Raw genomic sequence first — 25,954 nt, 5'->3', positions numbered from 1 at the left:
GGAGTAGGTACACGTCAGTAACAGCAGCAAAGACAAGAACATAGTGCATTGTGACCTCATTTTTCTTTTTTCTGGTTGCTCGTGCTGTATGAAAAATAAAATTGAAAGGAAAACAGTAGTCATTATGGACTAATGTTGTCTCTACTGCTGCTGCTTGTTTTCCCTGGAACCCTTGGGCTCCTCAGAATTTTCTGAGGGAGGATCTTTGAATCACAATCAACACAGAAGAGGAACATTGCATGATATGTTTTTTTTTGTTTTGTCTTTTTACTTAAAAAGATAAAATACGAAAGCAGCCTGCACAGCTCCCTTTGAAAACGTATGCAGCTGTTGCATGATAGGAGGGAGGTGATTGCTTATGTGCATTGACATTTGACAGGTAGTGTACACTTAACCAAGTAATTCTTAGTGAAGGGATAGCTGGTAGCTGAGTATGAATTGTACTTTTCAACTGAAGTTTTAGCACTTTTGTACAAGCTTTGATGCTCTGGCATACCTTTAAACATTGCTTAAGAATTATGTTCAAAGCCAAACATAATGGGGAAAGGTTATTCTGTTAGCTTTTAACAAAATTATGGTAACAGTGTTTGCATCAACATCCATTTTCTGAACAGTAATGAGTATGGTACGATGGCATTATTGACTGATTTCAATCCTTGGTGATTTACTAGAAAATGGGGAAACAAGGCGAAAACATATGTACCAGTGGAAATGGATACAAATACTTTAACACAGACAATATAGTCCAGCAAATGAATACAGATATTTACAAACATGTTTTTGCTACAGTTTCCTCAGTTGTTTTTATTTGAAAAAGCTGAAGAATCTGTAGAAGTGTTTTTGTATTTTATTTTGATACATTTCCCATTTTATATTATGTGTTTGTATAATTTTACATTACATTATATACTGGGAACAGACTATATCCAAAATTCCCTTCTGCTGTTGTATGATTTTTGTTTAGGCTGTGTGAGGTGTCTGGGCTCAGCCACTGAACCAAAGAAGGAAGACAGACAAGACCAAGGCAGTTGGAAAAATTAGAAAAATATAATTGAAGGGTAGTATCAAATTTATTGACATTGAGTGTGTGTCTGAGAAAATCGTATTTACTTTAATAGTTCATTGTGAATTTGCAGTTATCTTGTACTGCTGCTTGTTGTCAAAAGTCACAGCAGCAGCAGTGACTCCAGTCTGATGGGAATGAAAGGGCACTGACCAGGCTAGCATCATTGACCTTACATGTGTTTGGCAGTCCATTTGCAGGCTTGAGTGAATAGACCAGGAGAGAAAGTGAAAAGTCCAAACTTGTAAATTCCAGCAATGAGAATGCTTATTTAACTTTGGGAAAAAATGCTCTACCTGTTTTTTTCTTCCTTTTTTAGCAGGGAAGGGGGTTGACTCTCTTTGGACAGTGGCTTTAAACTCTTGCGTTAGCATAATGTTTTGACTATTATAAATCTTTATTGTATGAAGGTGTTGGCTCTGAATATTGGAAATCCCTCCTGTAAAATGGGTCTATTGTCATTGGGTACAATAAATGTAATTTGTTTTGCCAAAAAAAAAATATATATATATATATATATATATGTGTGTGTGTGTGTGTGTGTGTGTGTGTGTATATATATATATATATATATATATATATATATATATATATATATATATTACACTAATAAAATGTGCTTTCTCTACACAGTGAGAGGGCAGCCACAAAGCAAGCATTAAATAGCTTTACTTACCATTTTCTAGATGAGTGGTAAGTGAGAATTAATATTGTAAGGGGTTATTTGTCAAATCAACAATTTCCTTGTTATTTACTGAACTTTGCTTGCAGTATACGTAGAGATCACTGTTAAGTGACTCAGTGGATAACACACTCACCTGTGATGTTAGAATATATCTAAGGGGTGTAGGTTCATTCCCCCTAGCTTATTAGGTTAAGTTTCCCTATACTTTCACTACAGTGTTGCTTGGGAAAGTGGTACTGTATTCCTGTGTGTGCTGGTCTTTGGATGAGATCATAAACTGAGGTCGCATCTATCTGAGATGGTAGTAGCTCACTTGAATGTAAAAGATGCCACTACACTCATCAAAAACAGTAAGTAAGTATGGGTAACTTTGATAGGTAAGAGATCTGACCTGAAATACACAATTTTAACTTTTTTGACTGACAAATTGATTTTAATTGATCATGACTAAGTATGACTGACTATGATTGTCATCAGTTCCAAAAAAAGAAGAAATGAAATTATAATGCAACATCCTGCTATGAATTGCAAATTAAAATAAGCGGTGAATTGCAAATTAAAATAAGCGGGAAAATGTTCTCAGAGGAAAGGTTAGACCTGTTTAACACAGTAAGGGACAGAATTTTTGAGAGCTGAACTGGCAGGCCTTTCACGCGAGTCTTGCTTTCCTGGGACTGGTCCATGAATTTCTAAGGAGACTACATCTAGATAATCTTACTCCGAATGAAAGAAGAGTGAGGTTTGAGTACAACAATTGTCTTTAACAGACTGGTTCGGCAAACTAGTGTTATAATGTCAGCTGCATCAGAAAATGCTAAATCACCTGTGTTTTTTTTTTTCATCCTCATATTTTGAGCTTTGCAGTGCTAATACGTGTGTGTGCTACGATTATTTTGTAATGGAGCTGTCTTACTAACATTGTTGTTTTACAGTCAGCACAGCCTCTTCCTAGAATGAATTTTATTTTTTAAAAATTCTGTCATGCTGTAATGATAAATATTTTGCTATTTCTGAATAGACATGTTTAAAATTAATTATGTAAGAGAAGGAAGAGTTTTTTTCCAGTAGTGTCATTTCATAATGAAGACATGATGTGTTTACTTTGTGATATCATTTGGCACTGTCAGTTTTTAAGGTTGTATTTCTAAATAGTAACCTACAGAACTACTGGGAAGTAGTAATGATATGCAGATTTTATGCTATTTAGTTGTCTGGATTTTTTCACCAGATATACATATTTTTCAAGAGCTTTTATTTGAATTGTAGATGGCTCCAGGTTTAGAGTTATAATCCAGTCTGACCGGTAATCAAACATCAGTGAACAGCCTTTACTGAATGGCTATATGAAACCTTAACGCCTAACTGCCCTTGTCTTTGCCTCATATTTTTTGTTGTTTTCTTCTTAAAATTGTTTGTTTTCTTGAGACTTGTACTGCAGTCACACAATGAATGCCTCTCAGCTGTTCATCTGTCCCCTTCAATAACTGTGTCATATTTTTGGTATGTCTGTTGTAACATTTTGGTTTTCAAAATCTAACAAATCATTGAGGTTTGTAAGTACTCAATTGAATAATTATGGATGCTTAGTACTAGACTTAATACAACAAATGTATACTGAAGCAAACCTGTTAGTGTAGGAGCTTTCTAAGTATATAAGAAAATACTTAAATTCCATCCTTCATTATTATTTTTGGTTTCTTTCTTGATTCTTGTGCTGAGTACATTGATTGGGTTGGGGGAGCAGCTATTTTGTTTTATTGTAACTGATTATCTGAAATGCATGCAGACAACAAAGTAGCTATAATTGCTGGCTACAGTGGCTGTCTGGCTTTGCAGGACTATTTCAGTTCTGTGATGCAAAGTTAAAGTAACAGTAATTGCGCAGTCATTTTTCATTGCAGTCAGTCATCTGAGGTTTATACATTCATCAAAGTGGATATAACTGGTAGGTGGGGAGTGGAGGGTTGCCTGTGGATTAAAAACATCTTACCATCTTGTCATATGCTCATTGTAAACAAATATTGGTCTAGGTTTGCAAGCCTAGTGTACATTTGAATGAAGTTAACTTTGTTTACTGAGACTATTCTGTCTGCTATGTGTTTGTTTAAACTAAATTGCAATTAGATGTCTGAGGTATACTTTGTTAAAGAAATGGTTGTAGTTGGAGAGCCATCAGTAGATTAAAGTAAGTTTTATTTATTTCATATGCTCAGCATCAGTCTTTTGAAGGCATATGTTAATTTATGTGAAATAAGTTGGTGTACTTTACTGTGGCTACTTTACAGGACTGATCTCCATTTTATAAGTTTGGTATACGTTACTTTGGCCATTTTATTGTAATCCAACATTTGAGGTGTACACAGTTGAAGTGGCAGTAATTGATGGGTTAGGATACCAGATTATTATAATCGAAGCAGTTTGTGTTCCTTTATGATTACAGTGTTCCAAAATGGGTAATTTTGTTGTTATTGGTTAGTAAATTTTAATTCTTGCTGGCAAAATGTTTAAAAATCCAAACTTAAAAATAATCAAATTCTGTGTTATTAATGGTAAATTATTTAGTAAATAGTAAATGTAATTTATTTACTGATCGAAAGTAAGTAAAATAAGTTGTTTATCAAATAGTAAATATAATTTAAAACAGTCTGGTAGATAAGGATGCATTTGAAATAGTCAGTAGGGTGAACTGAAAAGAGCAAGAACATGTGCATAATGAGTAGTCCTAAAAATTTTTTTTTTTCTTTTTTTTTTTTTTTTTTAAATTACAGATATTTTCTGGCATGAGTAATCAAAATAAGTTAGAGTTCTTTAAAATGTACAGATTAGTAATGGAATTTCTGCTGATAATCCCATGGAGCAGATAGCTAGCAGTGAGGAAAGAGTAGCCTTATCAGTAACCAAGTGGTGAGATTCTGCTGAAGTAGAGAAAAACAGTGGCCATCAATAAGTAATTCAGTTGTGACGATTTCCACTTTTGAAAGACAAATTAGTAATAAGACATCATCTCCCGAGTTAAAAAGAAAGAAAGAAACATGGATATGATCATTCATATGTACATACCATTTGGATTCACACAAATAGAATTGTCCTCAATGTGTTATGTTCAGCGAGTTTATGTAGTAATGCAATTGCTGCAACAAAACATAGGAGACATTTGCATATTCAACACAAATGATACCAGACTATGTCAGCTGAGTTTCTTTCTTTTTTTTGCTCTAGAAAAAGAGAAGGGGTTAAAATCTCAGCAGGCATTGTTGAAGAAGGGTGCAGGGAATGAGCTAGCTGTTCAATCATCATTTTTGATATCAGTTAGCATAGGAAAATCAAAAACAAGTTTCATCTTAGGGGAAGACTTGATTATTCCTTGCATACTGGATGCATGTCAAACAGTGTTAAGTGATACATTTGCTCAGAAAATATGAAGAGTACCCCTTTCTAATGATACTGTTTGAATTGTATAATTGAGTGAAGATGTTCATCAGTACCTTGTACTTGAAATTAGAATGTCAGTGATTTGTGGTCTTTAGTTAGATGAATCAATAGATATTGCTGATAAATCCTTTATACTTTTATATGTTAGGCACATAGACTGGTATGAAAATGAAATTAGTGTTTCTCAACTACATTTAACTGAGAAGCAGTATGGCTGGCATTGAAATGTTCTTAGTATTGTTTGATAACTTAGTGCCACTTTAAAATCCACAGACTGTTTCAGTTTATCCTGATGATGCATTTAGTATTATTGGTAAACTTACAGGATTAGTCACAAAAGTGAAAGAAGTAACACCAAATATAGAAAACCTACATTGCATTAATGCTGAGTTGAATAAGTATTAAAATAGTTAAGACAGTAAATTCTATAAAGTCATGCTCTTCAAATTCGACTTTTTTTGCAGTGGTGTGTGATGAAATGGGTTCTTGTCAGAAAACGTTATTGAATGCTGATGTTTGCTGGCTTTCATGAGGACAGATATATAAAAAAATTCTGTGATCTGAGAGAAGACAGTTACATTTTTGTCAAATAAAAACTCGCATTGTATAATTGTTTTTCACTGACAAAGTATGTAATACGAAGTTATGCTACCTTGCAGACATATTTCAACTTACAAACGAGTTTAACTTATCGTTTCAGTGAACACAGAAAATACTGTGTGATGGTAGAAGGCCAAAAGGGAAAAAAAATTAAACGTTGTATACAAATAACCGCTTTGATAATTTCGACACCTTGACTGACCAAATGCATGAGACAAAAAAGGGCAATGAAGATAATTTTTTAGTTGGTTAAAAATAATAATCAGGCCTTTGAAAATGTCAGTTCAATTTGAAGACTATGTTCTGTGAAGTCAGGATCCAAGACTGTGTTTCTTTTGAGGATTCTGGATATATTTAATCTCATTTAATGAGTAAATAATGATTTGTCTACAAATGACCATCTGTTTGGCAGATCTTTTTTCAGACTTTACACTGAGCACTCTAAAGACTAAGTTACCTCTTGATAAAATTTGGACTAAAAATCCAAAGTGAGAATGGGTCTTCAAGTGAAAAGCACTTAGGAGCATACTCTCATTTCTCTGTACAAACTTATGTGACGGTATCATTACAACTACAACCAAAAACAAAATGTAGGAATGAAACATGTTTAGGGCTCTCTAACAAACCACACACCAAAATATAGACTTTTGTCATGCAGTGCAAGCACATTCTTCTTAAGACTGTGCAATTTTAAAACCTGACAGTTGTATTTATTTTTAGTTTATATTACTAGTGTTTGTTGGAAATTTTCATAGGGGTTCCACGAAAAGAAATATTTTAGTGTAGGGTTCCTTAGTCCAAAAAGTTTAACAAACACTGGTCTGTACACTGTACATAGTTGTGTACATGCCAGGTGCATCCCTATATACTGGCACACATGGCCAGCGCTCTGTATAATGCAGTGCCTGACCATGTCCCTCTGTGCCTGCCCAAGCATGTCTTTATATTTTCATTATAATAATAATTGACCTTCTCGAGTAGAAGCTCCCAGTAGCGGTATCTTTTTGTCCCCTTCTCCCAGACTACCCACACCTTAGTAAACTGTAGATTGGCTGCCCATTCAAGCCAGAGCCAGACTCCTCCTTGGCTGCCTTATCTTCAAAATCTTATGCCAAGACATACCATCCCCCTTAATAATGAGGCTAACTACATCCAGCATACACTGCAACCTAAGAAGCTAGTCAACTAATGGCCTTACTGTCATAACTTCATCCATTAAACTTCATTCCGCTAACCACATCATCTGTGCTTTTGCCCCTAAACTGTGGGAGTCATTGCCACCTGATCTTACTGATATCAGAGACCATAAACAGTTTAGACTCCAGTTCAATCAATAGCTAACCGTGCAGATGTCAGACACAAATCATGTTACCTAACCCCATGGTTACACTATTGCATTCATCCCAGAAAACCTCAACTGCTTAATTTCCAAACCTATTCAACATATAAACTTATATTCATTGCCTCCCCATTTGCCCGATCCATTCTTTACTATGTGTCTAATAGGTTCATAGGTTCATCCTAGGCTATCTGCCCTAGGGCATTTATAAGCCTAGCCAGAATGTGTTTGGCTTTCGCCACCCATTTTAAATTTATTTTGCTATGCCCTTTTTCGAGGTTAGTATACTGTGCCTCTATCTAACAGTGACACAGAAGTGATACCAGGGGTAAACCTACGATCTCCCATCCACTCATCAAGATTCCTCTTGAAGAGAGTCAATGAGGGACTCTGCCTAACCTGGACTGGGATTTTATTCCAGAGTGAAGGGAGCCTCTGGGTTATGAATCTGTCCCTCCAGCATGTCCTATTTATTTCAGTGCTGAGGTTCAAGTCTCTCGAGCGAGTAGCTCGATGGGATTTGGATTTTCTGAGGTGCAGCATGTCCATTAATTCCAGGTTGGACATGGCTTTCTACGTCAGGCACAGATCGCCTCTGAACAGGCAGTATGCCACTGAGTAGAGCTGGAGTTTCTTTAACCGGGCAGCATATGGCATCTGTTTGAGCCCTTTGATCCTCTTGGTGAGGTACTTTTGGGGTCTTTCCAGTTGCTGCAGGTGTCTGGTAAGGTACATCCCAAAAGGGGCATTGTACTCAATTATGGGCCTGATGAGGGATGAGTAAAGAGGCACGATGACCTCCCCTGATCTAGATGTGAATCCCTTCATGATTAGGTGGGCTATATAAAATGTTTTTCTAACCACTTTGGCCACGTGGTTGTCAAATGAGAGATTGCTATCAACTTGCGTCCCCAGGTCCCTAATTACTTCTTCTGTACTTAATGGATTTCCACTTATGTGGTAATTTGTGGGCACTTTGTTTTTGCCAAAGGGGATGACTATACACCTTTTGGCATTTAGCTTGAGGCCATGGCTCTGGCACCAGTTGTCTGTTTCTATGAGGCCCTTTTGGAGGATGCTTGTGTTGGCTGGAGAGTCGATTATGGCGCCCAGTTTGCAGTCATCTGCGAACTTGGTCAGCCACAGTCCTTCCGTGTTGGCCTGTACCTCCGAGAAATATATACCGAACAAGAGAGGTCCCAGGACTGAGCCTTGTGGGACACCACTTGTAACTGGTTTGGAGTCCGACATGGCTCCAGCAATTCTAACCATGTGGGTTCTGTCCTTGAGCCAGTTTGCAATCCATCTAGTGACATAGGGGTTTATATTTAAGCTGGTGAGCTTATCTATAATGCCCGAGTGGGGTATTGTATCGAAGGCTTTTGCGAGGTCCAGGTAGGCTGTGTGGACCACCTTCCCCTTGTCAATGGCCTTGGTGACTGTTTCAAAGAAATCAACCAGGTTTAAGAGGCAGGATCTGCCCTTAACAAAGCCGAACTGGGTAGGATCCAGTGTTTGTAGGTCCCCAATATCTTTATTTATGAGGTCCATGATGATCCTTTCCATAGCTTTGCAGACCAAGCTAGTCAGGCTTATGGGGCGATAGTTTCAAGGATCCGTTGAGGCACCACCTTTATGGAGAGGGACCACTGTTGCTGTACGCCACTCTTTGGGCACATATCCTGTAGTAAGGCTGAGATTGAACAGTAGTTTTATGTTTGGGTTTAGCTCTTCTTTGAGTTCATGTAGGACGCAGCCCGGGACACCATCTCATTGATGCTGTGTTTTTTTGCTTTGGAGAGGGCGGCTCTTACCTGAGCATCTGAGATGTCAGGAGGGCAGCACTCTGCTGGGATAGATATTTGCCCTTTTGGTGGGAAGTTTGCGCTGAACCTGTCAGCTAGGATGTTGGCAATGTCTGTGGGTTCGGTGTATTTTTTGTCATTTTGGACTAATTCTGAGCATATCTGGGAATTACCACCCAGGTTCCTAACATAACTAAAGAAAGCCTTGTGATTATCCTTAGTGTCCTGTGCAATTTTTCTCTCAAAGCTGGCCTTAGACAATTTTATGTGTGCTCGTAGTTTTTTGCTAATACTGATCAGTGATGCCTTCCATTTTTGGGATTTTGCTTTATCATTTAGTAGCTTCCTCCTTCTATTGTATAGTTTGTTTATGGCTGGGGTCCACCAGACAGGACGTCTGCCTTTGGAGGATTGGGTCTTGGTTTTATTTGGGATTGCATGATCCATGCATTCCTGAAGGTGTTCATAGAATGCATTTATAAAGGATTCTGCGGTCTGGGCCGTATTTTCCACAGGCCCGGGGGCTTTGAAGGATTCCACCTCAGTTTTGAGGAGTGTAAAATTTGCTTTAGAGACATTTTTCACTGTGGTTTTCTGGGCAGGGGGTGGGGTCGGGATGTGAATATCCAGTGAGATTAGTTTATGGTCTGATCTTACCAGTGAGGGATACACTTCTGGTCTGGAGCATAGAGTCCCCATGTTGGTGATGATCAGGTCCAGTATGTTTCCCCCTCTTGTGGGAGTGGTAACAAGTTGTTCCATAGCATTTGAGTTTATAAATTCTAGGAACCTTTGGGCTAGGGTGTTGGAGCTAGAGTAATGCTCCCAGTCTATGTTTGGGTAGTTGAAGTCGCCAATATAATGGTGTTTGGAGAGACCTTCATATTTTCCAGTGTTCTCAGGAAGGCCGAGTGGGGTTCCTGGGTTTGGGAGGGTGGTCTGTAGCAGGCTATAAACTGGAAGGCAGTTTTACCCACTGTTAGTTGCACATGGATAGTCTCTGATGCTTCGTGCTTTGCCACCAACCTGGAGGCGTGGGTATCTTTGATGAATATCGATACTCCCCCTCGTTTTGTGGTTCGGTCCAAGTTTTGGGGCCGAAAAGCATGGTATGAGGTATAACCTGGTAGTGCTGGGGTGCTCTCGGGATCTCTGAACCAGGTTTCTGTTACTGCACTGATATCGATGTTCTCCATGCTAAGGAGAGTTTCGAGTGCGTGCATCTTGAGGTTTAGACTTCTGGCGTTGAGTAGCATTACTCTTAGTTTCTTATCCCTTGTGATACCTATGGAGGTGGGTTTGTCTTTTGAGCCTTGCCTAAAAAAGGCACTATGGGGGTAGCAAGAGCCTTTGCCAATATCCGAAAGCCCAGGGGTGACAGGTGCAAGCCGTCCCTAGTGAAGCATCGTGGCTTGTCGAGCATATCATCCCAAGCTGACAGGCATTGGATCCCCTTTGAATGACACCAGTACTTAAGCCAATTGTTGAAATTGATCATCTTGTCTTCATATTGTGGCATCATTCTTGGTGAGGGTAAGATGCTACTCAAGGTCAGGTCATACCGGCCTGGGCTACATGCTCAAAGAGCTCCTTTATGTCTCTTTTCATGTAGTCCAGGGAGGTACGTCTCAGGTCATTCACACCAGCATGGACAATGACTGAGTCATATTTGTACTTGCCTTGGAGTGACCTGAGTGCTTGTGTTATGTGGCGGATCCTAGCACCCGACAGGCTGCTCACCGTGACCCTCTCCTTGTTCAGCCTGGTGAGCGGGACGTCAGTGTGCCTGACGATAGAGTCACCTATTACAAGTGTATCAGGTGTGTTGTATAGTCTTAAGGGCTGTGACTGTTTGGCACACTGGCTTTGTGAGATATGTGTTGCACGTGTTTTGTTTTGGGGTAGCGGCTGCTTGGGTGTCTGCTTTGGAGGTCTCTGCTGCTTCGGCAGATCTTTATTTAGAGCCTCCGAGTATGTTTTTGTGTGATTATGTGTTTGGTTTGCTGTCGTGGTAGGGTCTATGTGAGACTGGAATTGTAGTGAGTGTGGTTTCCTTCTCCTCCTGACTGGTTATGCCAGTACTGAGTTGAGAGAGCTTAGCCTCCAGTTTGGTAATATGGTTGCATCTCTCACATGTGTTGGAATTTGTTGGGAGGAGGAGAGGTTTGTCTTTGTACATGAGGCAGTTGTAACATTGCCTCAAGATTCCCATTTTCTCCTGTTATTAGCCCTAATATTGTACCTCTTAGTATTCTACCATTTCTGTTTTATTTGCTCCTAAAATTTCCTTCCATAGTTGTATGTACTATGCCCGTTCTGTTGGCTGGACCACATTTACCTCTCCTTTAACTCCTGTAGTATGTGTTGTATATTCCTAGTCTTGTGTATATCCTTTTACATCTATGTTCTTCAACTGAGCATTACTTGCTGTGCACCAGAGGTAGGTCTGCATGTGGTAAGCACAGACAGTCCAGCCTTCTCCATTTTGTGCCGGTTTCTGTTACTGGAACCATGTCCCTAGTGTCTAAGCCTGTGTCAGTTGTCTCTCTTTTCTGATAAAGGTTTCTAGCCCTTCTATTGTGATTATACATTGGTGGTGGAATCACAGAACCAGAAATCAAGAAAAAGTATAAGAGAGATGAGGTATTTCTTTGATTTTAAAAATTACCCTAGTTGCATTAGTGTAGCAGACTAATGGGGGTGGGGGTGACATTGCTTCAGCCTTTTGGGGACAAGGACAGCAGCTGGTCCCAAAAGGTGTCAGTAGCAGGAATTGCACACAGTTATAAGGCCATATTTGGGAGCATGCTTGTTAGGCAAGGTGGACTGCAGCCAAACCAAATGTGTGAGGTCATGCATGTTTAGAGCTGGTATTGCATCATCTTCTGACAGCTGCCATAGGGTTATCAGTCTAATCTGTTTTGCAAGTAAAATTTACGCAGAGTCATAATGGAACGTATCCACAATCTCACAAGGGAACTGTGTCTGTTTGCTACAGAACAATAAAGGTTTGATTGGAAATCTTAACTTTTGAACCTTGTGGATTTCTTTGAAGACAGCACTTGAAGGACCAGTAGCACATGGTTCCTGTTTTGGTCTTGCTATGGCTTTATCACTTTTCTGCACAACTGATTAATTGATAAATCAAACATGTTTAATATCAACTCACGCATAATTTAGTAGGTTAAGCAACAAGACACAGTAGCTCAGGGTGGAGGGTTAATTCTGCCCCATGGGGATTACCAGTTTTGTGTCCTACAGTGTTCTGTACTAGGGACAGCATCTTGTCCTTCGCACATATAAATGTGGGAAATTAGCTGTGGATAGCCAGAAATGCTGCTCATTGCAAACTGGGCAACATAATTTTTTCAGTAACAGATTGCAGAGTCCCCTAAAATCGTTGTGAAAAAATAGACCTCTGGTGCAGGAGTGATTATCTCACTTAACATCATTGGGTGTAGCATCATGAAACTTGACAAAAAAGACATAAGTTGTGACTTTTTGAGTAAATTATTAAATCATAAAAAGTGACATCTGCCAAAATCAGAAAAACTTATTCTCTAGTGAAATAATTGTAAAATACATATGTAGTCACTCCAGAGAAGTAATTGTACCACTTTGTTTCAGTGATCTGAATCTGTACTGAATATAATGCTGTTATTTGCAACCTTCCAACAAGATACCGGAAATGAAAGATTGCAAGAACTCGTACCACACACGTCACAGGGCTAGAAAATATGAACTGCTTAGGAAGGTTTTGGTTATTTTTCATTGCATTTTTTTCTTACAGTTTACCTGGAGTTAGTATCTTCCTGGTCTATAAGGCAGTGTCTGATCTGGTGCTGTTTAAAAGTCTATGAGCAGAGCACATTTCTGAGAAAATCAGCACCTGTTCATGAAGACAGTATCGGAAATAAGAGTTGGTAGTAGAGAAATTTAGCAAATGGCAGTATACAACTCCTTTGAAGATTTTAGAATAAGCCTTCCATTTGTGTTAGAAGTCAGTCATTAAATTCATTCAGAATTTAACGTTGGTGACTGCTACTCTTAGTAATGTGATTTATGTAGATTTTGTCTTCTCTCTATATGTGGTCAGTTTTGTGTACTTTACTTTGGAGAAAAAAATAAATTTTTTGTTGTTTTGCCTGTTTGAAACTGCTGGTTCAGTATGGACTTGTAGTGTGTTTGAGCGAGCATGCACTATTTTTTTTTGAACCCTTGAGTTTATCTTATCTGCAATTGTGCTTCATTGAAAATTGTTGCGAGAGATGCATAGTAAATGTAAAGGTCTTTCCACATACAAACAAAAACCCTATTTTAACCTGTATGTGTAGCGTACAAGGATAAACCTGTAACAATAGTCTAGTTTACAAGATTTCGATTAGAGGCTTGGACATTGAAAAAAACAGGCAAGGGTTGTTGGGAGTCAGAGGCTTAATTTGATTTCCTTATCCTGGATATGAGGAGTGGTGGCTTCTGGGTAGGCAGTATTTCTTTATATGCAGATATGTCCATTGAAGTGGACAGTATGGCTTGGTATTCGACAATGGTAACTGTGTGTGTGTGTGTGTGTGTGCGCCCGCGCGCATACCCCCTACGTACACTCAAGACTTCATCAGGAGGGCGTAGGGTTACCATATAATGATGCTACTCAAGTCGGCCACTAGAAATCCAGAGTTAAGACTTTGTGAAAAACAAAAGGACTAATATTTGGCATTAGGGTATATTAGGTAATTTTCTGTTATTTTTTTAATGTAATTTGATGGATGTGAATTTTTGTAGCTTAATTTGTTCTGGTTTCTTTCTTGTGGAAAATCAGTGATTTTTTTTGCTTTTGATTTTTGTGCCCTTGAATGTCAGTATTGCAGTTATGACCTTCAAACTTCATGAAGGACATTCATTTCCTAGCTTGACATTTGAACCTGTGCACCTTTGAACACCAGTTCATTTTTCTTAGTTGGTCTTCCGATGGACCATCAAGCTAGAAATTTCCTTCAGAGATCATGGGCAGCGTTGACTGAAATTGATGTTATAGTCATAATCATCCTCTTTGAAGCATAATTCAGTGGAGCCTTTGGTTTTCAAATTGTATTTTTGTCTGTATCTTTGGCTGGGATGGTATAATTTTTACTTAGTTGCATTACACAACACAAAGTGGCTTTTAAAATAAATTCTCTCAAGACTTTGCTGTTCAGATCAACATTCCCTCTGAGGAGGTGGAGAGGACTTTGATATTCTCCTCTGTAAATGCCACTTCATGCAGGGTAGACCCTCCTATTCTAGGTGTTCCCATGAGACTACATGAGAGCCTCCTTTAAAGGAGTACCACACCCACAGAGTCAAAAAACGTTTAAAACATCATGGCATGATGTTTCCTACACTTTAACAGCACTCTGGGATTATTTACAGGATTTTAAATATTTTTATATGTAATTCCAGACTCTGACCACCTGGAGGCTGGCATATTGACGTGGTTTGGATAAATCAGGTTGCCATCCAGTATCCCAGAAGTCATTGTTTGGCTCAAAAATGTTACATCATGCAGGCCTCTGTTTGCCCAAAGTTCCTGTCATTTCATAGATGTTGCATGCGTACAAAGTACTGAGTAAAATAGAACAGTGTAACATTCCCTGCTGCTGGATGACTACTTAACACAGAAACAGTGCAAATGCCACAGAACACACTCAAAGTGCTGTTTAACTGCTGCCTTTTTTTCTAATTTAAATGGCACTAATTTGTGAGACAATGAATTCCAGTCCATTTACTTCTCCCCTCCCCCATAACACTTAGCTTCCCTAGCTGTCAAAAGTCCTGAGGGTAATTTGACCTGGTAATTCCATTGATTGGCAGATCTCAGCAGGGTGCTTGACTCGTGTAATTTAATCTTTGCTCTAGCATTTCCTTTGTTAGAGGGGACATTTTTTTGCTGCATTATAGCCATGGCCTTACTTGACTGCAATCACATCCAGTAAGGTCTTGCACCAAGGAGCTAAAGAATAAAACATTTATACTATTAACCAGTTTAGATCTTTATTAATTTAAGTGTTAAGGTATCACTTCATGCTTCCACCTTGTTAAAAACTGAGATTTACATGTGCAAAGTGTGTTGGTATGCAGTGTTTGCCTTCATATGTTTTTACTCCACTGGTTGGTTTGCAAAAAAAAAAAACTTTTGCAGTGTCCCTGGATTTGTTTTTGTACATACAAACCACATTGCTATATTTTCATAGGTTCATAGGTTCATACTGGGCTATCTGCCCTGGGGCAATTATAGGCCTAGCCCGATTCTGTATGGCTTACGCCACCCCTTGATTTTGAGTATACTGTGCCCTTTTTAAGGTTATTTTACTGTGCCTCTGTCTAATAGTGACACGGGAGTAATCCGTGGGACAAACCTACGATCCCCCATCCACCTATCGAGATTCTTCTTGAAGAGATTCAGTGAGGTGCTCTGCCTCACATGAACTGGAATTCTATTCCAGAGCGAAGGGAGCCTCTGGGTTATGAACCTGTTCCTCCAGCAAGTTCTATTTATTTCTGTGCTGAGGTTCAAGTCCCTCGAGCGTGTGGCTCTAAGGGATTTAGATTTACTGAGGTGGAGCATGTTCATTAATTCTGGATTTGACATAGCTTTGTATGTCAGGCATAGATCACCTCGAAGTAGGCGGTATGCAACTGAGTAGAGCTGGAGTTTTTTTAACCGAGCAGCATATGGCATCTGTTTGAGACCCTTGATCCTCTTGGTGAGATACTTTTCGGGTCTTTCTAATTGCTGCAGGTGTCGGGTAAGGTACATCCCAAAAGGGGCATTGTATTCTATGATGGGCCTCATGAGGGATGAATAAAGGGGCACGATTACCTCTCGATCTAGATGTGAAACCCTTCGAGATGAGGTGGGCTATGTAGAAGGTCTTTCTAACCACTTTGGCAATGTGGTTTTCAACGGAGAGATTGCTATCAACTTGGGTCCCCAGGTCCCTAATAACTTTCTCTGTACTTAATAGGTTTCCACCTATGTGGTAATTTGTGGGCACATTGTTTTTGCCAAAGGGTATGACTATACATTTTTTGGCATTTAGCTTTAAACAATGGTGCTGGCACCAGTTATCTGTCTCTGTGAGACCTTTTTGAAGGATGTTTGTGTCAGCTGGAGAGTCGATTATGGCGCCCAGTTTGCAGTCATCTGCGAACTTGGTGAGCCATAGTCCTCCCACGTTTGCCTGTACCTCGGAAAAGTATATACCGAACAAGAGTGGTCCCAGGACAGAACCCTGTGGGGCGCCACTTGTGACCAGTTTTGAGTCTGACATGGCTCCAGCAACTCTCACTCTGTGGGTTCTGTCTTTGAGCCAGTTTGCGACCCATCTTGTGACATAGGGGTTTATATTTAAGCTGGATAGCTTATCTATGATGCCCGAGTGGGGTATTGTGTCAAATGCCTTTGCAAGGTCCAGATAGGCTGTGTGGACTTTTCCCCTTCCGTTTTCTTGTGTCCAGAAGTCACTTGTAGCAAAGTAAATTTTTTACTGATTTTTTTTTTTTTTAAATAAAGGGCATCAAGGTTAACTTACCTTGAATCAGATAATGGATGCCACTGCAAAGAATCACTGTTGAAATATTTGTGCATGGACAAAATCCCTTACTAAATCTATTTGCCAGCCTCCAGTTCAGTTGGTGCTATGGCTTTAATATACTGGTGTGTTTGCTCATGCCTTCCAAATATCTCCACCATTACATACCAGTTTTGCAGTGTAGTAACCACCCGACATCCCCATACACCTTTAGCCATCAATATGCAGCTACTCCTGTTCATGTGAGTATGTGAATTCATTTTCAGACTTAAGGTGTGGAAGCTGCAGTGAATTCTAGGTGCTTGTTCAGGTTTCACATGGTGCTTGCTTAGAGCTACTCTCATGTTAAGCCACTATGAATATGTTGCACTGCCACCTCTGATACCAGGGTGATGTTTTAATCTTTCTATTCCCGCACTGCACACTAGCAGTATCTGGTGCAAATACAACAGAGAAGTATGCAAGCAATACACCACCTAAGCATCATTTGCCGTGCAGAATGTACAAGTATGCATACCAAATTTCTGTTTTTTCAAACATCGGTGTTACTACAGTACTACTGAATAAAACGAACAGCACTCAGGCTGGGGGAAGGACAAGGGAGCCATGACATCACAGAATGGGTGGGTCTTATTATTTTAGTTAGAATCAGATGACGGCTGTAGTGATGTCACTTTGGGGGATGGAACTGATTAAAAAAAAAAAAAAAAAGTACCTGCACTGCCTGGCCTCAATGATGTCAGTAATTGGGCGACTCCAGCAAGCTTTATTCAAACGTGAGAGAATCATTTTGTAAGTGAAACCATCAGAGTATGAGAAGGTAGTCTTCTGTTACAGAAGTAAGGGGAATTATAAAAATTGTAAATGCTTTATTGTTGTTGCTTTACAGAGGATAATGTAAATAGGGAGGAAAAGGGCCGTGAATTTGAGGAATACATTAGAGAAACCTGTTGTACTCCTTTAATGACGTGTTTAATTTCATTGGCAGTACACTGAACTTCATAGATCATAGAGTAGATTGAGTGTGATTGTACATGTGCTGTCTGTGTTACTTTGTGGTCAGCCTGGGAAATGTCCAAGAGAGATTACTTCAGTGTTGAAGAGCATCTTTCTCTATTCCCTTTTTTATTTCTTTCTTTCTTACTTTCTTTCTTTTTTGCAAAGCAACTTGTTTCTGTTACTTTGGTGTTTAGAACTTCATAGGAAAGACAAAAAGTGCCAAAGTAGTGCAGAAAACTTGTGGTTTGGGAAGAAGACATTCTGCACTGGAATCAGAACTGGCAACTGCCTGAGGTTCGTAGATATGTCATCTTCACATATTTTGGAAGTGAATTAGATACTTAGTTGAATCTCTGAAGGATGGGGAAACAAAAATCAGTCTTTCAAAGGCTTTTTTGACCTTTTGACAGCAGCTCTCAAGTCAGATTGAGTTTACAAGCAGAATGTTTGCCCAACCAGCAAGACACACTGAGCTCTCTGGATGTTGTGGCATGGGATGACCTCTCCCCAGCATTGGGACACATGTCTGTATCCAAAAAAAGCTCTGTAAGCCTGCGTCAGCTTGTGTTCTTTTTTGCTGTAAGTGAATGCTAAGCTTTGGTGAGAACATTTACAGTCTTTTGGTCTAAATATATGCTCTAAAATTTCATTTTGCAGAGGTCTTTAAAAGCTGATCTCACACAATGATAAATTAGCTTTCGGCCACACTGCCATTCGCAGTCACTTAATTGTCAAACCCACGTAACAGAGTATCAGGGAGAGATTATAAAGCAGACTGAGGAAGACTTCCTATAGGCCAAGGATGAAACCATGTGAATTTGTGTCCAGGTTGACTTTGTACAGAAAGTGTGCAAACCTGCTATTAAATGCGAGTATGATGTGTTAGATGCTGCATCTGGGGCAATATTAATGGGATCTATGATTAGGAGAGATGCCTGATTGAATTCCAGACCCTTCTTGATAGTGTAAATGGGAGCTACTTAGGGCACTCTTGGGGCATGGATCGCCCCCTTTTTTTTGTACCTCTAGCCTGGTTCTTATTTTTTGGTCTTATTTTTTGGTTTTCTAGCCTGTTTCTTATTTTACATGCATGTTATTTTACATACATGTTGTTGCTATTTCTCTAGTACGCTCTGCTTTCCTTATTATGCTCTTTTAGGTCGTCCACCATCCTGACGAAGATTTCGAAAAGTGTAGCCTAACAATGTATTTTACCAGCAAGAGTTGTTTTTTTTCCAGCAAGACTATTTTTAGTTAACTACATTTTTTAGCTAATTTTAGCTAATCTCCGAACTTCACTATTGTAGGTTTAGAGTGATTCTACTAACCACGTATGAGCTGGCTCAGGGTATCTAACCTATCAGATTGTAAGGTATGATGTCAAGTTGGCGTGCCCAATCACAATAAAGGTTTTTTCACCCACACTTGATTGGCTCCCACTGACACACCCCCAGGTACTCTTATAAAAGGAAATCCTCAGGATCACTCTTTCCATTAAGGAACTACGCTTCAATGGTGATAGTACTTCTGGTACTTTTAACTTCAATAAAGTAGGACCTTCTAGAATGTGAACTTCGACTACGTTGATTTTTTGCCACCACAGCGAGCAGAGCTCCTTAGCCGAGCCACATTTACATTGTTTTGCCTGTTTTTTCTGTGTGTTTCATCTTTGATTTCTAGCTGTCACACTAGCGGTTCCTCTCAGCAGGCGACCTGACCAGCCGGAACTACGACCTGTATACGAAGCCTTTCTAAAGGCTTTACTCAGCCTTCAACCACAAGCGCTCGGGTACACACAGCCTATCTCAAGGCTTTACCGGTAGCCCAGCTTCTTCACCGACATCCCACCATACCTTTATTAAGGCAGCCTACCTGGTCATCCATTTATTCTTGGCTTCCCTAGGGTATTTTATTCGTGGACATTTTTCTTCCTCTGCATAGGAGCTTGAATACCCAGGTCCCACAGACAATTATTTTCCTGCTACCTCCTCCAAAAGAAATATTTGAAAAACTGGAGGAAAAAGGAAGAACAGTAGAAACCTTCATCCCTAGGCATAATAGAAGTTTGCTAGTAACACAGGCCCTTCTACTACCTGTATACGAGAAGTGAGTATGCCAAACAAAAGAGCTTTTGAGAAACAGAAATGATAAGGAAAAAAAGGTTAATTGTGAAGACCTGCTAGCAATTTCACAGAGACCACTGATCAGTCATACCTATGTAGACAAAACTCTTGCCTTCCCCTCTCTAACACAGCCATCTACCTCTCCCTACTTTCTTGTGGGCAGAACAATTCCCCTTTCAAAAAAAAAAGAAAAGAAAAAAAGGACAGAGATGACCTTGGAGAAATGGGTTTTAGACACTGTCACTTCATGTTACAAAATCGAAGTCCAGACTTTTCTATCCTTCTCTGAGATATCCTCAGTCCTAGATGCTTAGCTTTGCCCCTCTTTTAAACTTGTCCCAGAGAACAATACGTAGTGCCCCACTGGAATAACAAAGAAAAGACAGAGGCATTTAAATATACTTGTACATTGATGACTGCTTCCTACTATCCTAGTCTAGGGAGGAGGAACTACAGGAAAAAGCTCCAACATACTCTTGTTTGTCTCTAGAACTTGGAATGCTCTTTGAATTTACTCAAGTGTAGTCTAACATGAAGCGCACACGTGCACACACACGTACAGTCTTTTTGGGAGTATTACCGGGCACAACCCTGTAATGGATTTCCCTATCTTCTAAAAATAGCCATGCTCCTAGTGGACTTTCCTTGCACTAATCACAGATGTCAGCACTTGACGTCCAGGGAATTCCTCAGGTGTGTAGCTTACAAAGCACCTATCATCCTGATGGTACTTTTGGCAGGACTTTGTGAAAATGTTATTGGTACCTATAGTACCCAAGGAAGCAGCATTCACAGTTCTTAAAAGAAGTACTTCTGATGTTTCCATGCTAGAGAAGAGTCTGCATGTTTGGCTTTCCAAGTCTAGGACAGTGTTTTCAAACGTTTGACTAGAGATTCAGTGGACATAGCCTGGGGCCACACCCCTGCAGCCTCAATGTGTATAATCAGTGGAAGCAGCATTTTGGCATTAAATAAATATTAGAAGTGATAATAGGCCTGAAGGCATTCAGACAGATTTGCAAACCAAGAGTTCTGAACCTGGCTACAGGCAGTGCAGTAGTCACTTAAAACATAAAGAGAGGTGAGCGCAGTCATATACCCCCTTTGTGGACTAGCTGTGTCAGTAAGTTAAATTTATCTTTACAATCCGTGATGAGTCTTGGTCCACATATGTTCTCTCAGAACTCGACAGCACTGTAACTACCCTCAGTAAACTGATGACCACCGACCCAAAATGACATCTGAACAAAGCCATTCTCAAAAGACTAGTAGTGAAGTGGAGGTATCAAAAATAGACTTTTCTTTGCTTTGACAGCGATCAGATAGTTGGACTCTACAAAGGTTCCCATTCAGGAAGGTGAACTTTATACCTTCTACTTGCATGGAATAGCCTTTTTCTGCTCTCATACCCCATAACCTTATTTACTTCCTGTAGTTTTGCATAAGTAAGGGTAGAAGGTCCCTTGGATATTTCTCTGGCTCCTTTTTGGCTGAGGTATCTTTGGTTCTCCTTTCTAGTACAGCTGGGGAAGGAGCCCCCTTGCATTCTGCATTTGGTATTGCTTTTTCAACTAGGAGTCAAAAACTGACGTGTATTACAAACCTCTGAGGCCTCAGGATCACAGTATAGATGATCTGACGTTTATTCCTCTCAAACATTTTTTTTTCTCTCCAAGGGCGTGCTTGGTATTACAAAAGAGACCTTGAAACTTGACACAAGAAATCACACTGGCAGAATGGAGGAGATTCTGTTTTTGGTGCAACAGACCGTTCCAGAAACCCTGTTCAGGACGGCTTCTAGTACTGGTCTTTTTGCAACCGGTCTTTTTTTACTCCTGTACATGTCTCCACATTTATGTCTTCCTTTGCCTCAGCTTTATCTTATAAATGCAAAATCTGTTCCCATTAATTTCCTATTGTGGAAGATAACACTTCTTGTAGGATTACTGCAGCTTGGGGGGATTTCTGAGTAGCAGGCTTTAATGTGCAGGGAACAATTTATTTTTCACTTAAGCAGGGTGAGAGCCAACCCTTCTTTCCTTCTGAATGTGCTCCCTGTGCTTTCCCTTAACTGCCTGTTTTTTTGAGAATTCTGCAGTAGTAAAATGTGCATAGAAATCTTTGGTATTATATAGACTGGCAGAGCGGCTATTTTCTTGTTTTTTTCCAGGCAAACAGAATAGGCTAGTTATCAGCCAGACCGTTTGATAAAGTGCATTGTGTTCTGCTATGAAAAGCATAGAAATCTCTTACAGGGATAGGTCAAAGCAAATTCTGCTATGGCTATTGCCACTTCAGCAGTCTTTCAGGAATGCCTGTACAGAGAATATTAGTGAAGACACGGCATGGTCTCTTGTCCACACTTTCCAAAGAATTATAACCTGAAATTCCATCCAAGAGCAAAGGGGACTTTGGCATAGCCATCTTGCAGAGGCTGCTTTGTTTCCACTTCTGAAAATTGACATTGGTTTGGTAACACTGCCATGTGCCATGAATAGTGCTGCAGCAATGAACCATACAAAGAATATTGTGCATTTATGTGAGCACGTTTGTCATAACAGTAGATCTTCAAGTAAGATTGTTGGAATTTTAGCTTCCTTTGACCTACTGTGTAATGGTCACTCTGTCTTGCTGCGCTTCTCTTTACCTTGTTACTGCAGCGGGAGTACTTCTGGGGAAAGGATTCATTCTCCTGTCCCCTTTAGATTGTGTACACATGTAAGTACTTGTACAGTAAACTCTCAGTTAACCAGAACTCAAGCAGCCAGAAAAAAATTGAAGAAATACAGTACAGTTTTTTTGTGTTGCACTTTGTCTTCCCCCGTAGAAACATACCTTACATTTTTAGAGTTTTAGTTTTAAAAGGCAAGACAGGGAATATATTCCCTCTCTCCCGAACCTAAGAACAAGTCAAACCAAACAAATAGTATAGGGTGCAGTTTTAGTTAGGCCTGTTTTTAATAGTAACTCTCAGGCAACCAGAAACTACAGATGTTATGTGATCCTATCTCGCCTACATTCTGACTGATGGGATCGGCTCCGACTCGGCACGCTTATGCCAAAGAGCGAAGTCTCTTATTGGCTGAGCTTACTATATCCCAGGATGCACCACTGCCAATCCCCCAGATCTCGTTTGCCGCTAACAAGCAAAGACGTGGTCTCGAGCTTGGCTGAGCTAAGTAGTGTTTTTTCACTAACTTTTCTGTCAGGATTTTCTTTAAAATTCAACAAAAAGCTGTTTTAACAGCTATCTAGTGGTTTTTGTGCTTGAATGAGTATTTTCCTTGGTAAAATATTGTGTAGTGACTGTGTTTTGACAGACTAGAGGTCCCATCGGAGTTGAAGGGCCTTCCCCTGTCAGTTCGTTGTTGGCTAATTCCTGTTATTTTTAAGGTTATTGAACTACTTCTTTTGGTGTTGTGTTAGTCCTTATTAAAAGGACAGAAAAGTAAAGAAGAAGAAGAGAGAGCAAGAAAAATTCTATAGTGTTGGTCAGTGTGTTTCTTGCGTTTCTTCTTGGCTAGTTTTCTGTGTTTGGATTGCCATAATGTCACAGGCTCCTAGGCCTTCAGGATTTAAAAAGTGCACTAAGTGCAGTTTTAAGATGTCGATCACAGACGACCACTCTCTCTGTGTATATTGTTTGGGCGCCAAACATTTGCAGAAGTCCTGCAGCGTGTGTCACGCGTTTTCCTCTAGGGTCCTCCAAGAGAGGAAAAATAAACTTATTTTGAAAGGCCTTATCAAACCCTCTTTTGAAGAAGCTTTAGCATCCTCTCCTCCTCCTGCTAAAAAGAAAAGGGCGTCTGCTCCGACCAGTCCGTTTGACCCGACCGCCAAAAGACATAGGCAGGCTTCTCCTTCGGCTCCACGGACTTCGGAGCCGAGGGTGGAACGGTCTGCCTCGATGCCTCCAGTCTCGACTCCTCTGGTCTCGGAGCCGACGGCTGGGGCATCGAGAGGCGGGTCACCTTCATCGGCTCCACTGATCTCGGAGCCGATGAAGGTTGTCCACTCAGACACTTTCTCCTCGGCGCCGAAGTCCTCTTCGGCACCGATGGAAATTGGATTGGACACTCCCTCGGCGCCGATAGTTATCGAGTCGCCTCGGAGCCGGTCCCTTAGTCCCGTGGAGCCGTTGGAGAGACCTACTCGGACCCGTTCGGTCTCTTCCAGGTCATCAAGGATGTCAGATTCGGACATAGACAGGGTGCTCCAAAGACTGTTCCAGTCCCCAGTCTTTCAAAAATTTGTTTCGGCTCCGACCCAATTGGTTTCGGAGCCGATAGCCCACTCCATTGCCATTCCTCCTCCGACCGCTTCGGCTCCGTCGGAGCAGGTGCTGATGGAGCCAGTAGAGATCCTAGGGTCGGCTCCGACCCTTACTCCAACCCCGGCCTTCGGGTCTGAGTTTAGCACGCGGACTTCTTCGGCTGGACCCGGGGGTGACGTTTCGGGACCAATGCTGTCGGTTCCGAGCCTCCCTCTCGGTGCTTCGGCTGCGGGACTTCCGTCTGCTATCATGGCTCCGGGGACCGGACACTCCCAGGATTCTGGGGGTCCGGCTTTCAGAGCTATGAGGAGTGCCTTGGCCAAGTCTTCTTCGGCCATCTCTACGGCTTTACCGGCACCTTCCCTGGGCATGGAGACTGGGTCTTTGGCAGTTCCCCTGTCTCTAGGCAGCGGAGCCCCGGGGCCTGAGGTTACCCCCACTGGGGGTTCCCCTCCTCCTGAGGGTTCTTCGAGTTGTCTTCGGAGGAGCCCCCAAGGAAGACATCGTGCAAGTGGAAGCACGTGGACTCCCCCGAGTCTCTTACATCGGACACTGATCTTGATGATGCGGAGGGGTCCCCAAAGTCGTCCTCGGATGATGTCTCATTTGCAGACATTCTAGAGATCCTTAAGCAACGAGGCGGCTGGATTTCCAAACCCCCCTCCGCTGATGAGTCAGTGCTTCTCAAGGCCTTTGGGGCTCAGCTCTCCGCCTCCTGGGTGTCTCCGCCCTTCGACGAGCTCCTGGATTTGGTTTGTCGGAGGGCGTGGGAACATCCAGATACTGTGGAACCAGTGCCTTCTCGCCCTAACAAATTTTTGTCTGCCCCACCCGAGAAGGAGTTCTTGACGAAAGGCGTGGCTGTAGATGCCATGGTGGTGGCATCTGCTACACAGCAGGACATGGCAGAGGCTTCAACGTCCATCCATCCTCCTAATAAGGAGTCTAGGAGCATGGACTGCAGGAAGCGCACCCTGACTTCAGCGGCCTTTACTTTAAGGTCCCTGAATTATTTGGCACATTTCACCAGACTACAGAGGGATCTGGTCAAGGAGCTGTCAGACTCCCTCTCAGGTAACCTACCTGAGCAGCTAGCCCAGTCGGTTAGCTCTCAGTTGGCTATCCTTACCTCGATTTCTAACTCGTCCATGAGGCTCATTTCATATGCGGCCGAAGGGGCGGGCAGAGCGGCAGGCACAGGCGTGGCTCTACGGAGACAAGCCTGGCTCCGTTTGTGTCATTTCGGAGGCCTTCAAGTCTTCCTTCGCCGACGCTCCCTTTGATGGGTCCTCTTTGTTTGGACCCAAGGTAAAGACACTCTTACCCGCTGTGAGCAAGAGGGAAAAACTTTATCTGCTGTAGGAGCAGGTTATTCCACTTCTTTCGGCCTTATCCCAAGGCTAAAAGAGGAGGGAAGATGTGGTTCCGCAAATCACAGAAGTCCTTTCCTCAACAGCAGGAAGATTCCCTTTCCAGAGGCAGAGGACGGGCAAATTTTTCTGGGAGACGCCGTCCCAGAGGCGGCAGAGGGCCCCGCAACACTGGAGACCGCGAGTCCTTTCGTGGCTCTTCAGCCTCCCACACTTCATGAGGGATTGCCCGGCTGTGCTGCTCCGGAGCCAGTCGGGTGCCGGCCAAGCACCTAAAAGCCTGGGAGTCTATTACTCAGGACAGATGGGTGCTTCGGATTATTGCCGGAGGTTACACCATTCCCTTCACACACTCACCCCCACCGTCCAAAAAAATCCCGGACCCACCACCCAGTCAAAGGGAAATTGCAGCCGCAGAAGCTTCAAAGCTGCTAGAAGGAGGAGTCACCCAACCGGTCCCCACAGACCAGATTGGATCCGAAATTACTCGAGGTTCTTTTAGTGCCAAAAGACAGGGGACCTGAGACCCATATTGGATCTCAGCAAACTAAACCAGTCCGTCATGAAGTCCAAATTCAGAATGGTCACTTTACAATCCATTCTCCCATTGTTGGAGAAGGATGTTTGGATGTGCTCCATAGATCTCAAGGACGCCTATTATCACATACCGATACATCAGGCGTCCAGGAGGTAT

At 41.3% G+C, this 25,954-nt stretch overlaps 1 protein-coding gene across 1 annotated transcript in view; it reads left to right on the top strand.

Moving 5' to 3' along the window:
- The window catches only part of LOC122816707 (transformation/transcription domain associated protein), a gene marked incomplete in the record, with an annotated part of 2,794,447 nt that overhangs the window by 1,091,258 nt on the left and 1,677,235 nt on the right, over window positions 1-25,954 (top strand).

This window comes from Protopterus annectens, chromosome 12.part0 (assembly GCF_019279795.1).
Source record: "Protopterus annectens isolate FY-2018-M chromosome 12.part0, PAN1.0, whole genome shotgun sequence".
NCBI classification, from domain to species: domain Eukaryota; kingdom Metazoa; phylum Chordata; order Ceratodontiformes; family Protopteridae; genus Protopterus; species Protopterus annectens.
Note: the sequence above shows the minus strand (reverse complement) of the source record. Positions and strands in the feature narration are given on the sequence as shown.